A 16,024-nucleotide genomic window follows, 5' to 3' on the forward strand; every position below is an offset into this window, starting at 1 on the left:
AGAAAAATAATCTTATTTTTTTTCTGTGTTTAATAGTAACGTTTTAAATAGAACTTGCAAATGTTCTTTGGGGTTTGGTATGCATAATATTTTTTTACATTCTTGTATAATTAATTTAACATGAATAATTCTCCCTCCAAAAAAAAAATATTTAACATGGATAACATATATATTGTGTAAACTAACTAATGGAAACAATATAAATTGTGATATCGCTCCGAATCAGTAAGGTGGATGGCCTGGGTTCGGTGGGCTATCGAAACGGTTGAAGGCCTGCAAGGAACAAAGCACAATCAAAGAGGAGACCGGAGAAGACCGGTCGAACCCCCTCCGATGGAGAAGTTAGTCTCGTAGAAAAGGAAGTTCCAAGTATTTGGGAAAATTGTCTCAGAGAAATTCTTACCGCTGTCGGGTTCAGACCGGTCCCTTATATAGGGAGCCTGGGACGGTTATTTGTCCAATAACCTCCCCAGGATTTGTGGAAGCCAACAAGTCCGGAGTTAACTACCTCAACGGATATAAAACTGTAACCGCTAACGAAAGTTAACTTATTCGAAGGATTTGTTGAGATGGTTGCGGGTTTAGTCGAAAGTCTAAGTGTTGAGCTTTCGTCTGTCTGGTGTAGGACGGTTTGGTCGTCCAAGGATATCTGATGATTGCTCATGGACGACTTTAATGGACGATCATGTCGTCTATGGGAGACTTAACTTATAGAGTGGTGCTATTATCCATGGACGTTTCTCCTTCTTCTGGGTTAACTCTTGGATCAACCTGCGTTGTAGGCTCTGGACGATCCATTTGGACGACCTGGAGATGGATTATTTTCCGCTTCTCTATCAGTTGCCCCTTTGTTCAAAGGGTCGTCCAGGACATTGTTGTGATTTTAACAAAATTTCGCTTTTTCGTACGCCATGTGTCGCGAAACTGTTGGTTGGCCAGTCGTGTCGATCTCGTTTCCCAAAGGAATCGCCACGTGTCAATCTTTGAGTGGCGAGTGTCGTTTCGTTGACCCTGTTGCTGGGGCCTATAAATAGTGCATTATCTTTCATGCCCCTCACTTTTTTCCTCATTCTCTCTTCTGCCAACTCGTCCAAGATCCTCGTCTAGCTCTCGTCCTAGTTTCATAAGGTATTTCCTCTTTCTTTTTTTAGGCTCTCATTTTAAGTCCTCTACATTTCAACCATGTCTTCGTCTTCTAGTTTAGAGAGAGAGATAGACGAGTACCAGGACGGTTCTTCTGAGAGTGAGGGTAGTGTAGATAGTTCGTCTTGTAGTGATTCCTCAGACGAGCATTACTCGTCTGGGGTTCCTGGCATTCCCTTAGAGGAATTTCAGGAACAACGACGTAGGGCGGCTTCTGGATCTGGGGCTAGTTCGTCCAGACAGCCATCTAGTCCTCCTCAAGACGAGGAAGAGGACGAAGAAGATGTAATCTATAGTTGTGCCCCAGAGGTAGCATCCACCTAAACTCTTGTAGATAGATATCAAATCCGTAAAGAGCTTAACCCTCGTCTACCCAAGGCTGGAGAATGGTGTTGTTCCCCTTCCTCTGGCTTAGGGGTATACTCTTCTTACCTTTTAGCTAGCCTTAGGTTTCCCCTAAATTCTTTCTGCAGAGACCTCTTCCAAAGGTTGGGTATTGGGCCTAACCAGCTCAACCCCAATGGTTGGAGGACGATAGTTGCCATGCAAGTATTATGGCGTGAGGCATTGGAAGGGGACCGTCCAATTACAGCGGACGAGTTCCTTTACTGTTATAAGCCCTCAGAGATAAAAAAATCAACTGGTTTCTACCAGTTCTCGTCCAGAGGTTCATATTACAGTTTAATAAAGGGCCGTAATTCGTCTGACCGGCTTTGGAAAAAAGAATTTTTTATTATTTCTGGAAATTGGGCTGGGGACCCAGCTAATGTGGGTAATCCCCTCTTCCCACCTTTTACCAGCCCTCTAGGTCCTCTTCGTCCTGAGGGTATGTTTTTCTTTCCATTTTATCCCGTTTGTCCTTTAACTTTTTTTCTGTCAATCGTCTAACCCTTTATCTTGGTGATGCAGCTGTCGTTCGTCCACACTTGGATAAGTTTTTCTTGGACCGTATAGAAGTGGTTCGCACCTTTTCAGGAAGGACTTTCCACGACTTAGTTACCCTTAGTCGTCTAGCAACTTGGGGACTTGGTCCAGTTCCTACTGCTGAGAACTTAAGTCACGAAGAGCTCACTCGTCGAAGTAAGTGTCGTCCATTATATTTTATTATTTCAGCTCTCCTTTCTTTTTAATTTTTTAATTTTTTTGATTAATTTTCCTCGTCATAGGGATAAGCACGATGAGGGAAAACAAAGAGAAAACAGTGGCTAGCGGGGACGAGGATGTTGCTGCCCCTACTGCCAAAGTGGCTTCCGTCCAGGCTGGGAAGAGGAAGTCTAAACCAATCTCAAGTACATATTGTGGACCTGGACGACCTCCCCAGTCGTCGTGGCCACAAGAAGCAAAAGTCAAGTAAGACTTCCCTTCCAAAGGTTCCTAAGTTCGTACCACCAACAGTGAACTTGAACGAACCTGTGGTGGACGTGGAGCCCGTCCAAACAGTTCATCCTGTCCAGTCTGATCCTCCCCCTCCTCCCAAAGCTTCTCATAAGCCTAGCCCTTCTGAGTCCTCTGATCGTCCACCTAATTTGGTTTTGGACGAGGGTTACGCATGGAGGACGTTTAAAGGAATCGTCACTGAACGTGAAGTTAACGAATGTTACAACATGTCAGTGAAGGAGTTTGAACGCTCTGGCATCCATGATCTTTTCAAGGTAAGTTTCTTCCTCGTCCTTGTGTATAAACATTTTATCTTGAATGAAATGTCTAACTCTTTTTCATCCAAATGCAGGCTATGTCAAAGTTTTATACAGCAACCTGTCAAGCCAAGGAGCTTGCTTCAGATGCTAAGACGGCCAAGGATAAGGCTAAGGAGCTAAACCATGAGATTTTATCCAAGAAGGAGGAGGTCATTAGGTTGATCGAGGATTTTAATCGTCTGCTGGGAAGCGAGACGAAGCTGAAGAACGAAGTGGAGGAGCTCAAAGCTGACAACTTAGAGAAGGATACCCGCATCGTCCATCTCAAGGGACAAGTTTCAGAGCTTACCTCGTCCTTGGAGAAGGCACGTGAAGAAGCAATTGCTGCCTTTAAGAAGTCTGACGAGTATAAGAATCGTCTAGACAGTCATTATGCAGCTGGCTATAAAGACTTCCGTGCTGATGCCAAAAAGGCGTATCCTGATTTGGACTTCAACTCCTTCAAGCTTCCTCTTGCTACAGAGAGTTCCGTGTTGCAGACGAGTTCCGAGGACATCAACATCATGGACGACGCTGACACTGAAGTCACACAGGACGACCCCAAGGCTAGTTTGCCTAAATGATTTGCAATTTAAAATTTGTTTTACTTTTATTTGGAAGTGCCCGTTGTTTTGGGCTTTGTTTCTTTTTTTTTTTTTATTCCAGTTCATATAAGTACAATTGTCTCGTCCTAGATTGTGGACGAGTTTTATATACAGTTTTATTTTCAAAACTTAAGGGGGTTTTGGACGTTGGTCGTCCACCCTTCTTTGAATTTCATGAAAGAAATGAATACTTCTATTTTCATCTTCCATTGTGTTTGAATATATACATTTCCAGCTTTATGTATGAAATTTTTATTTTCATAAGTCATATCATCTGTGTAGTTCGTCCACCCAGGAATTCAGTTCACCTCGTCTTGAGCATGGGGGTGAATTTTTATTACATCACCAAGATAAAGTAAATTGATTCTTTTTAGCTAGATTTTTCATCATTCCAAAATTATGGACGATCATTTTGTCATCCCTGATGATTAGACTTTTCAGCGATTTCTCATCCAATGTAATGGATTGTTAAGCTAGTTTTGAAGTCTTTGCTCGTCTGTGTCTCTGACGAACACTTCTAGGAATTCATCTCGTCTTGAGGTCTAGACGGGTATTCCCTTAACTTAGTTTTCATCTCGTCCTATGTTTTGGACGGATGAACCTTTGCTTTATTTTTAGCTTAGGTTTCATCTCGTCCTATGTTCTGGACGGATGGACCTTAGCTTCATTTTTAGCTTAGGTTTCATCTCGTCCTATGTTCTGGACGAATGGACCTTAGCTTCATTTTCAGTTTAGGTTTCATCTCGTCTCTTGCTTTGGATGGATGTACCTTTACATTTTTCCTTTGGAGGAAGGCTTATGGACGATATATCCTTGCGTCCAAGGATTTCATTCGTCCATGCTTACTTTCTTTTTTGTGGATCAATCTGAATGAACATACAAGGATTCCAATAATATACTTGAAAACACAATATATATATATATATATTTGAAAATCCAAACTTATGTAAACATTCGTCCACAGGCATGGCACATGCTCGTGAGCTAGTGCCTTATTGAGTTAAAAATACAAACCAACTCGTCCATGAATAGCACAAAAGTGAAAACACTAATGTACTTTCTAGGGGATTATTAAAATATTTAAAAACACTCGATAGTAGTAAACACACTTCTGCTCGTCCAGATATCTCGTCCAAGGACACTGGTGAAGAGTCAGCACTCATTGATGGTATTTCCTGAGGTGCTCAACATTCCAAGGGTGTTCCAGCCTCCGCCCATCCAAAGCTTCCAAATAATAGGATCCTTGCCTTTTGCAGTTGATAACCCTATAAGGTCCTTCCAAATTTGGGCCAAGTTTCCCGTAGGCCGGGTTTCTTGTTGCCAAGGTAACCCTCTTCAAGACGAGATCCCCGATGTTGAAACGCTTAGGCTTCACCATGGCGTCATATTGCCTTGCCATGAGATTTTTGTACCTCGCTGTCCTCTGTTCTGCATCCATCCTGACCTCGTCCATAAGGTTAAGGTTAAGACGGAGCTGTTCCTCGTTTTCTTCAGTTTGATACTTTCTCACCCTGTGGCTCGTCATGTGTACTTCTGCTGGTATAACTGCATCACTTCCATAGGCTAGTTTAAAAGGAGTTTCTCCTGTTGGAGTTCTCGCTGTCGTTCCATAAGCCCATAAAACACCTGGTAATTCATCCGGCCATATTCCCTTTGCCCCTTCGAGCCGAGTCTTGATGATCTTCAGCAAGGATCGGTTCGCTACTTCTGCCTGGCCATTGGCCTGTGGGTGGGAGGGTGAGGAGTGATGGTTTTTCATTCCAAGCTGTTCACAAAATTCCCTGAAAGGTGTGTTGTCAAACTGTCGTCCATTGTCAGACACTAGTATTCTAGGTACTCCAAATCTGCATACAATGTTCTTCCAGAAGAAGTTCTTGACATTCTGCTGCGTAATTTTAGCTAAGGGCTCGGTTTCCACCCATTTTGTGAAGTAATCTATTCCCACCACCAGAAACTTCATTTGCCGAGTTCCAGTCGGAAAGGGCCCCAAAATGTCTAGCCCCTATTGCGCGAAAGGCCAAAGGGCCATAATTGGCGTGAGATATTCTGCTGGCTGTCTGGGAATGTTGCTGAAGCGTTGACATTGATCACATACTTTGACATATGCTTTAGCATCAGCTTGGATGGTTGGCCAATAGAATCCGCTACGGATGACTTTATGGACGAGTGATCTAGCTCCCGAATGGTTTCCGTATGCTCCTTCGTGAACCTCTCTCAACATGTAGTTTGCCTCGTACGGAGCCAAACATCTTAAGAGAGGCTGGGAAAAACCTCTTTTGTATAACACCTCGTCCATAAGTACATACCTGGCTAACTTGACCCTGAGCTTCTTAGTTTCGTCCTTCTCTTCTGGAAGCCTTCCGTCCTTTAAGTATGACACTATTGGGGTCATCCAATTTCCTTCTCCCTTTATCTGCATCAGTTCTGGAAGGTCTATACTCGGTATGTAGTGTACATCATCCATTTCGTCCAACGCCTCATTCGCAGACACTTCCTTCGCCAGAGTATTTGCTTCCACATTCTCTTCCCTTGGGATTTGAACAAAATCTGTTTTTTTGAATTTTTTCACAAGGCGTACTACCTTCCTTAGATATTTCTTCATTCTGTCTTCCTTGGCTTCATATGTCCCATTTACTTGGCCTATGACCAATTGAGAGTCTCCCAAGACAAGTATTGAGTCTGCTTCTACGGATTTGGCCAGCTCCAACCCCTTTAAAAGGGCTTCATACTCCACTTCATTGTTAGTAGTCTGGTATTACAAACGGGCCTTGTATTTCAATTTGTCTCCTTCTGGAGACTGCAAAACAACTCTTATTCCTCTAGCGTACAATGTAGATGATCCATCTACATGGACGACCCATTTGTTATTGTACTCTCCTTCCCCAGGTCTTCGTAACTCGGAGTGAACTCTGCGATGAAATCTACTAGGGCTTGAGCCTTTATTGCATTTCTCGGTTGGTACCGAATGTCGAATTTACTAAGTTCCACTGCCCACTGAATCAGTCATCCTGCGGCTTCCAGCTTGTTCATTGCCTTCTTAAGCGGATGGTCCGTCATGACATTGATGACATGAACTTGGAAGTAATGTCTTAACTTCCTAGAAGCCGTTATCAGTGCAAAAGCCAATTTCTCCATGAGCGGATACCTTCCCTCTGCTCCTCTGAGTGCCCGGCTAGTGTAGTACATCGGTTTTTGTACTTTCCCCTCTTCTCTGATTAAAGCTGAATTTACGGCGTGTGGGGACACCGCTAAGTATAGGCACAGTTCTTCTCCTTGCACGGATGGACTTAATAATGGGGCAGTTGTGAGATAGTCCTTCAGGTCTTAGAAGGCCCTTTAGCATTCGTCCGTCCATTTAAATGCCTTCCTGAGGACTTTAAAGAAAGGTAAACACTTATCTGTGGCTTTCGAAACAAACCTGTTCAAAGCGGTAACTCGTCCTGTGAGGGATTGGACTTCCTTGATACTCTTCGGTGGCTCCATGTCCAATATAGCCTGGATCTTGTCTGGATTCGCCTCAATTCCTCTTTGCGAGACCATGAACCCCAGAAACTTTCCCGACGATACTCCGAATGCACACTTGCTTGGGTTCAACTTCATCTTATATCGCCGAAGTGTTTCAAAGGTTTCCTGTAGGTCGTCTAGATGGCTTCCCTCGTCTATGCTCTTCACGAGCATGTCGTCGACATAAACCTCCACATTTCGTCCTATCTGTGGACGAAACATGTGATTCACTAACCTTTGATAAGTTGCCCCTGCGTTCTTCAAATCGAAGGGCATCACTTTGTAGCAAAACAAACCTTGGCTGGTAATGAATGAAGTTTTTTCCTAATCAGCTTCATCCATCTTGATTTGATTATATCCTGAGAAGGCGTCCATGAAGTTCAGCAACTGATGTCCAGCGGTAGAGTCCACCAATTGATCAATGCGTGGCAGAGGATAACTATCCTTGGGACATGCTTTGTTCAAGTCAGTGAAGTCTATGCACATTCTCCATTTTCCATTAGCTTTCTTCACCATCACCACATTGGCTAACCAATTCGGGTAATAGACTTCCTTAATGAACTGTGCCGTGGTCAGTTTCTGAACCTCTTCCTTGATCGCCTTATTCCGCTCGGGAGCGAATACTCTCTTCTTCTGACGAACAGGCTTAAAAAAGGGGTACACATTCAATCGATGAGTGATTACACTCGGGTCGATTCCTGGCATGTCGTCATGACTCCATGCAAAAACGTCGATACTCTTTCTCAGGAATTGGATGAGGTCTTTTCTTGCCTTCTCCTTCATACCTGTTCCAATTCTGGTGAATTTCTCGGGATTATCTTCTTGCAAAAGAACATCTTCCAATACTTCCGTGGGCTCTGCAACAACTCTTCTTTCCTCGATGCTCATTGTTTGCACCTGTTCGTCCAAAGCCATCATGGCTAAGTAGCATTCTCTAGCTGCCAACTGATCTCCTTGTGCTTGTCCTATCCCGTACTCCGTAGGGAATTTGACTGATAGATAGTAGGTAGAGGTTATCGCCTTCCAACTATTAAGAATGGGTCTTCCAATAATGGCATTGTATGAAGAGGTACAGTCTACCACGAGGAAATTGACTTCCCTGGTTATCTGTTGCGGGTATGACCCTACCACCACTGGTAATGTAATGGTACCCACGGGCTGCACCTTCATTCCTCCAAATCCTATCAGTGGCGAGCATCTGTTGCGGGTATGACCCTACCACCACTGGTAATGTAATGGTACCCACGGGCTGCACCTTCATTCCTCCAAATCCTATCAGTGGCGAGCAGACTGGACGAAGTTGATCCCGTCCAAGCCTCATCTGTTGGAAGGCGGGGTAGTACAATATGTCTGCTGAGCTTCCATTGTCAACTAACACTCTCTTGGTTGTATAATCTGCAATAAGCAGTGTAATGACGATCGCATCGTCATGCGGGTGATGGATCCTTTCAGCATCTTCGTCGGTGAAGGAAATGGTTGGCTCGTCCATTGATCTCGTCCTTGGTGATTGTCCAGAGAGCTGGACATTTTGTACCACTTTGAGATACGTCTTCTTCGACTTGGAAGATTGCCCCATCGAGTTCCCTCCGACGATAATCCTTATCTCTCCTAGTGGGGGCCGGGATGATTTCTCTATTTTGCCTTTCAACTTCTCATCTTTACGATCACTTCCAACGAAGTGCCTCAACTTTCCTTGTTTGATAAGGTTCTCAATTTGCTGTTTCAGGTCATAACACTCATCCGTGTCATGTCCATGGTCCCTGTGAAAGCGACAATATTTGTTCTTATTGCGCTTATTGGGATCCCCTTTCATCTTCTCTGGCCATTTTAAAGAAGGATCGTCTTTGATTTGCATGAGCACCTGATCAAGTGGAGCGTTCAGGGGCGTATAATTCTGGCTTCTTCCCAAGGGACCTGTCTTCCTGTTATCTCGTTCCTTCCTATCTTCCGTCCGTCCCTTCTTTGGACGAGGGGCTTGTTCTGAGTGTCGAGCTGGGTGCGCTTCCATCCTTTCAGCTCTTTTCCTCTTCTTGGCTATGATTGCATCTTCTGCATTCATGAAGTTTTGAGCCGAATGGACGAGCTCGGCCATGGTTTGAGGCTCCTTCTCATATAGCTTATGGAGAAATAAATTCGAATTAATCCCGTTGTGGAAGGCTGCCAGTAGAGGCTTGTCGTCCACCTCATCCACACTAAGGGCTTCTCTGTTGAAGCGAGTGATGAATGACCGCAGGCTTTCGTTCTCCCCTTGTTCTATGGTCAGTAGGCTGGACGAAGAGCGCTTGTGCCTCTGTCCCCCGATGAAATTGTTAACAAACAATTTGCTCAACTCTTCGAAAGAACTTACGGAACTTAGGGGTATTTTACTGAACCAAACTCGTGCCGGGTCTTTAAGGGTAGTAGGGAAGGCTCGACACATGATTTCATCAGGGACCCCTTGAAGGTGCATTGTTGTCTTGAATGTTGCAATGTGATCAAAGGGATCACGCGTCCCATCATACGAGTCCAGAGAAGGCAGTTTGAACTTTGATGGTAGAGGATGGCCATTGATGAAAGCCGTAAAAGGAGAGTCAGTTCTGTGGACCAAATCTTCTATAGGATTCGTTCTCCTCATGTTCTCCTTCATCTTCTCCATGACTTTCTTCATTTGGTCCATCTCCTCTTTCAAGTGTGGCATTGCCTGTGAAGTGGTGCCTCTAAACTGACTTCCAATCTCAGTATTCTCTTTGTCACCATGGCCTTGTGTCTGTCCTGCATGTTCCTCACGTGTCTGTCTTCTCTGATTGATCTCCATTCTTAACTCCTGGTTTTGGCGAGTCAATTCCGCCATTACAGCCGCCATGGATTGCACATGCTGAACGGACGACGTCTGCATGACTGGTGCAGATTGGCGATCACTTGAAGCGCCTCTGCTTCCCTGACGGCCAGGGCTAGTAGCCCTCGACTTGGTCCTGACCATCCTAACCCTTTGTCGCGGAAAAGAAAGTCGCAAAACAACCTTCGCTTCCCACAGACGGCGCCAACTGATATCGCTCCGAATCAGTAAGGTGGATGGCCTGGGTTCGGTGGGCTATCAAAACGGTTGAAAACCTGCAAGGAACAAAGCACAATCAAAGAGGAGACCGGAGAAGACCGGTCGAACCCCCTCCGATGGAGAAGTTAGTCTCGTAGAAAAGGAAGTTCCAAGTATTTGGGAAAATTGTCTCAAAGAAATTCTTACCGCTGTCGGGTTTAGACCGGTCCCTTATATAGGGAGCCTGAGACGGTTATTTGTCCAATAACCTCCCCAGGATTTGTGGAAGCCAACAAGTCCGGAGTTAACTACCTCAACGGATATAAAACTGTAACCGCTAACAAAAGTTAACTTATTCGAAGGATTTGTTGAGATGGTTGCGGGTTTAGTCGAAAGTCTAAGTGTTGAGCTTTCGTCCGTCTGGTGTAGGACGGTTTGGTCGTCCAAGGATATCTGATGATTGCTCATGGACGACCCTAATGGACGATCATGTCGTCCATGGGAGACTTAACTTATAGAGTGGTGCTATTATCCATGGACGTTTCTCCTTCTTTTGGGTTAACTCTTGGATCAACCTGCGCTGTAGGCTCTGGATGATCCATTTGGACGAGCTGGAGATGGATTATTTTCCGCTTCTCTATCAAATTGAAATACCAAATTTTTTTGAGTAATGTTGTTTGTATTTTTTGATATACGTGTGAGTGAAAAAATATGTGAAAATACGTGTAATATTGTTTAAAAACTGAAAACATGTGTTTAAGATGTTATACCAAACGGATCTTAAGTATTTTAACACACATGGAAAGAGGGGAAAAGATCTTAAAGAAACTGACAGTGGTATATAACCAAAATAGCATAATTCTTCATCAATGCTATTTGATGGAGTCTAAATTAAGTCTAGATCGTCCATGGTAGTAATCTATGACCCGACCACGTCCATAACCTTTTAAAAAATAAGAAAAGCTTCATAAGCATGGGTAAAGCCCGTCAAGCGAAAGCATGATCGTCCAAGAAAGAATAGTCGTCCATGACACAAGGGCATGGATGACCAAATAACACTTAGCTAATTTTAAAGAAAATTTTCTAATGGTTCAATATAATCAAACCACGATACGCCATTCCAAGAACGTGGGGAGGATTCCCCGTAATCCGCTCCACCTTCTCTATTTTCTCCATTAACTCCACATATCCCCCATGATGATAGTGGATCCAAACAAGTAGATTCACTCCTAACTCTCTATAAAATGATTAAGTCACATTCGACCAAGATAAGTACTACTATTCATAAGATCACCATCTTTGTGTTCTAGAGAGAAAACTAACTTAACTGTCGAAGGGTCCTTAGCCGGTTCACACTGGTCACCCTTAACAGTCTTTCTTTTTCTTTTCAGGTCATCAAGCTATCATCATAGCCTGAAGCATTCAACCTACTAATTTTCGTACATCATCACTATTAGACTAAAATAACATGATAGCATCTCATCAAATTAATTATCAATAATCTTCATCAATGCTGGTAAAGAAAATTCCTGTAAAAAATTTAATTAGCAGAAAAAAAAGCTTATGCTAATTTTTTTTTTCTAAGAAGCAAAACCTAATAATCAAAAGGGAAAAATATTTCAAAACTAAAATCAAATATGTGTGACAAATTAACAATTAATATACAGAAAAGCATCTTAATTATGCCAAAACAATTACTGTAGGGTTAAGGGCTTAAATTGCATATTGGGCCTTGGGCCTAGGGCGAGAACATGAATGATTCGAGGAGAAATAAATAATATGGATGATTCCAATTTAGAGTCTCATAAGGAAGAAAGGAGTGGAAGATGGTCCGAGGAGGAATTCCTCATCGGGTATGATAAATACAACTCAAATATGTATTCCAACTATCAGGGTGACCTTCCAAGAAGCTTCTGTGATAGGGACGTGCATCATGAACATACGAGAAGGAGGGGAACCCAAAAATATCTAAGAAAAAGCTGCTACCACCGCATTGAATGTACTATAGCTACTTTTCTGGCCATATTTATGTGGAGAAGACCTCTGAACAGTGTTGTCTTGGCTACCACAACTCACAGAAAACTAAAGAGGGTGTCTGATGGAAAAAAAGCTTATGCTAATTTTTTTTTTCTAAGAAGCAAAACCTGATAATCAAAAGGCAAAAATATTTCAAAACTAAAATCAAATATGTGTGACAAATTAACAATTAATATACAGAAAAGCATCTTAATTATGCCAAAACAATTACTATAGGGTTAAGGGCTCAAATTGCATATTGGGCCTTGGGCCTAGGGCGAGAACATGAATGATTCGAGGAGAAATAAATAATATGGATGATTCCAATTTAGAGTCTCATAAGGAAGAAAGGAGTGGAAGATGGTCCGAGGAGGAATTCCTCATCGGGTATGATAAATACAACTCAAATATGTATTCCAACTATCAGGGTGACCTTCCAAGAAGCTTCTGTGATAGAGACGTGCATCATGAACATACGAGAAGGAGGGGAACCCAAAAATATCTAAGGAAAAGCTGTTACCACCGCAATGAATGTACTATAGCTACTTTTCTGGCCGCATTTATGTGGAGAAGACCTCTGAACAGTGTTGTCTTGGCTACCACAACTCACAGAAAACTAAAGAGGGTGTCTGATGGGACAAGTACTCAAATAAGGGCTTAAATGATCAATAAGTGCAGGATCAAGATGGTCCAAAATGAGCTATATAATGTAAGAAACCCTCTATGAGGAGGGGATCGGAAAAAGAGAAAGAGAACATTGTAGTTATCAAAATTATACTTCCTCAGATACTGAATTCATTTAGATCAGTGCTTCTTCTTTTTACTTGATCATCCTCTAAATCCATACTAGCCGTTGTCTAATTTATTATGGCCTAGTTCTTCAACTTACTCTCTACAAATTTATTGTACTGGCCTCACTAGGCTAATATCCCATACATTTTGGACTTGTGCTACAAAACGTGTCCAATTACATAGTTTCGAAAAAATTTAAAGCACTCCTTATTGCAAAACAAAACAAAAATTTAAAGTTTTCCCACTAAATACAAAGCAAATAAAAATAAGAAAATAGATGAATAAACAAATGTAAAATAAAGCCAGTGGTACTTACTAGTTGGTAAAAATGCGTCTAAGATGATCACATACTTGCTCAAATGAAGTACAAAAATAAGGTAAAATAAAAATTAATCGAGAGTTAAATGTGATGAATAATAGACATATAGTAACAAAAGTAGCAATGGTTGAATTAATTAATTATTGTATATGAAGAAAGACAATATGAAGAGTGGATATTTTATTTACATTATGAAAAAAAAAATACTTGAAAAAATTATTGTATATTATAGATCTTGTTCTTCAAAATTTCCCATAAAGAAATTAAGAGAGGAAGAAATGTGAAGATATGCATTTGTGCCTTAGCCTTGATTTTTTGAATCTGAAATTTGTATTAGAAACAACAGAAAATTGAAGAAGAGTGGAAGTTATTCTTTTAAATTGTAACTAAAATAGATGATTTGGGTTTTTTTTTTTTTTTTTAAACACGCTTAAGTCTTAACTCAATGTGACAAATTGGGTTTATTTTTGATAGAATTAAATGTGATAGAGAAACGGAAAATAATCCATCTCCAGCTCGTCCAAATGGCTCGTCCAGAGCCTATAACGCAGGTTAATCCCAGAGTTTATCCAGAAGAAGAAGAAACGTCCATGAATAATAGCACCACTCCATAAACTGTCTTCCATGAAAGACATGATCGTCCATTAGGTTCGTCCATAAGCAATCGTTAGATATCCTTGGACGACTAAACCGTCCTACGCCAGACGGACGGAAGCTCAATACTTAGACTTTCGACTAAACCCGCAACTATCTCAACAAACCCTTCGAATAAGTTAACTTCCATTAGCGGTTACAGTTTTATATCCGTTGAGGTAGTTAACTCCGGAGTTGTTGGTTTCCACAAATCCTGGGACGGTTATTGGACAAGTAACCGTCTCAGGCTCCCTATATAAGGGACCGGTCTGAACCCGACAGAGGTAAGATTTTCACTCAGACAATTTTCCAAAATACTTGGAACTTCCTTCTCTACGAAACTAACTTCTCCATCGGAGGGGGTTCGACCGGTCTTCTCCGGTCTCCTCTTTGATTGCGTTTCCTATCTTGCAGGCCATCAACCGTTTCGATAGCCCACCGAAGCCAGGCCATCCACCTTACTGATTCGGAGCGACATCAAAATGTACATAAAAAAAAATGTGAGAAAGAGAAATAAAAAAGAAAGATTTTATAAGTGGCCTAAAATTTAGGATTTTAAAATTTAATAGGTTTATGTCGACAAGTGAACAAAATAGTAGTGGATAACTCGATATTCTTTCAACTACATGAGATAATCTCACAAAAATATATAAATAAATAAAAACTAAATGGGATGAGGATACAAGTTTTTTTTTTTTTTAATTTTGTTTTTTACCTTTTTTTAAAAATAGTAGTGTAGAAAAATGTGGGGGATTAAGGTTTGAACACGGAATATTGCCAAGTGGGTCCAACCTGAGGAGAAGGAAGGCCCAACTCCTCATTAGTTTGGCCTTAGCTTATTAATAAAAGTCCAGGTCTTGAAACTGAAGGTCCGAAGTAGCCGACCACCTGAGGAGCCCGAGGAACAAACAATCCTCGAAAGGATTTAGACAAGCCACTTGAACCAAAAGACAAAATACCAAGAAATGAAGTAGAGACATGCAAATAAGGAAGAGTGGAAGTTTCTAGGCAAAGTACTCATCATCTCTGCATTCAATGCACTACATTAACTCAGCTGGTTGCATTAATGGCAAAATGACCCATAAACAATATCCTCATAGCTTCAGCACATTTTACCACCTCCAACAAAACCCTGATGGGACAAGCATCCAAATACAGATTAGTGGTTGTACAAGTGGAGGGTTAGGATACACTCCAAATAGCTATATAAGGAAAAGGGACTCCTAAAGAGAAGGGGACGAAAAAATTTAGAGAATAATCCATATCCTGTAAGAGCAAACTTTGTAACTGAAACTCAAGGAACATATGAACCATTGATCCTCGGACTAACCCGAGGAAGAACTAATTCAGAATCTTTCTTCTTTATTTCTAGAAACTTCTTGTACTCTTATTAATTTTAATCAAACCAATGAGGCTTGAATAAGTAGACTTTGATAACCCATCTCTATAAATTAATTGTATTGGGCAATCATATATTAACCTTCCATCCAACATGACCTGGGTTAGTTGATTATCTCTCACCCATAAAAAACTTAAGGCAATTTTTTTTTTTGGAAAATATGAAAAAAAAAAAAAAAAACAGAAGAGTACATTAGTACTGGAAAAGATGCGGGGTTTTTTTTTTTATTATTAAAAAAAAAGTTGAATTATACTTGACAACTAACGTGAGTAATGTGAGAGAGAAATGTGGAGGTGGGAGAAAAAAATTGATTTTTTAAATTTAGCTAAAGTTTAGGAGTTTTTAATTAGTAATTTTACATATCTAACCCTATTGTTTATACTTTACAAATTGGTAAATTTGAGGGTATTTTAAATATCAAAATTGAGGATCCCAAACAGGAGAAACCCCTTAAATAATAATATAGATATAGTTACCTTTCCTAAAGCAACATTATACCCATATTAATATCTACAGCCATGAACTGATGTCTTCAAAAATAGTTAAATAGGTCACACAATTCATATGTATACCAAAGAGAAATGTTACCGATTACTAGTCTGTTCTCTATAATAGATTTTAGATTCATTTACCATGATTACATGAATATCCATGGATTCACAATCAATTAGTTATGTGAACAATCGGTCAATCACACATATTAATATATATGTATCACATGTATTTGTGCAACAATTACTGATATGGATAATATTTTCACCCCTTAAGCGAACTGCTTGCCACTCTACAATAAACTTGTCCAACATGTCTACCAAGTCGGCTTTCCATCACCACCACCTGAAGTAAGTCATCCAACTGGATGGATGAACATGGTACCTTCCATTTGAAAATGGAAACTCTCCCAAACGACCTTATCTAACAAAT

Source organism: Quercus lobata, chromosome 9 (assembly GCF_001633185.2).
Source record: "Quercus lobata isolate SW786 chromosome 9, ValleyOak3.0 Primary Assembly, whole genome shotgun sequence".
Taxonomy (NCBI): Eukaryota; Viridiplantae; Streptophyta; class Magnoliopsida; order Fagales; family Fagaceae; genus Quercus; species Quercus lobata.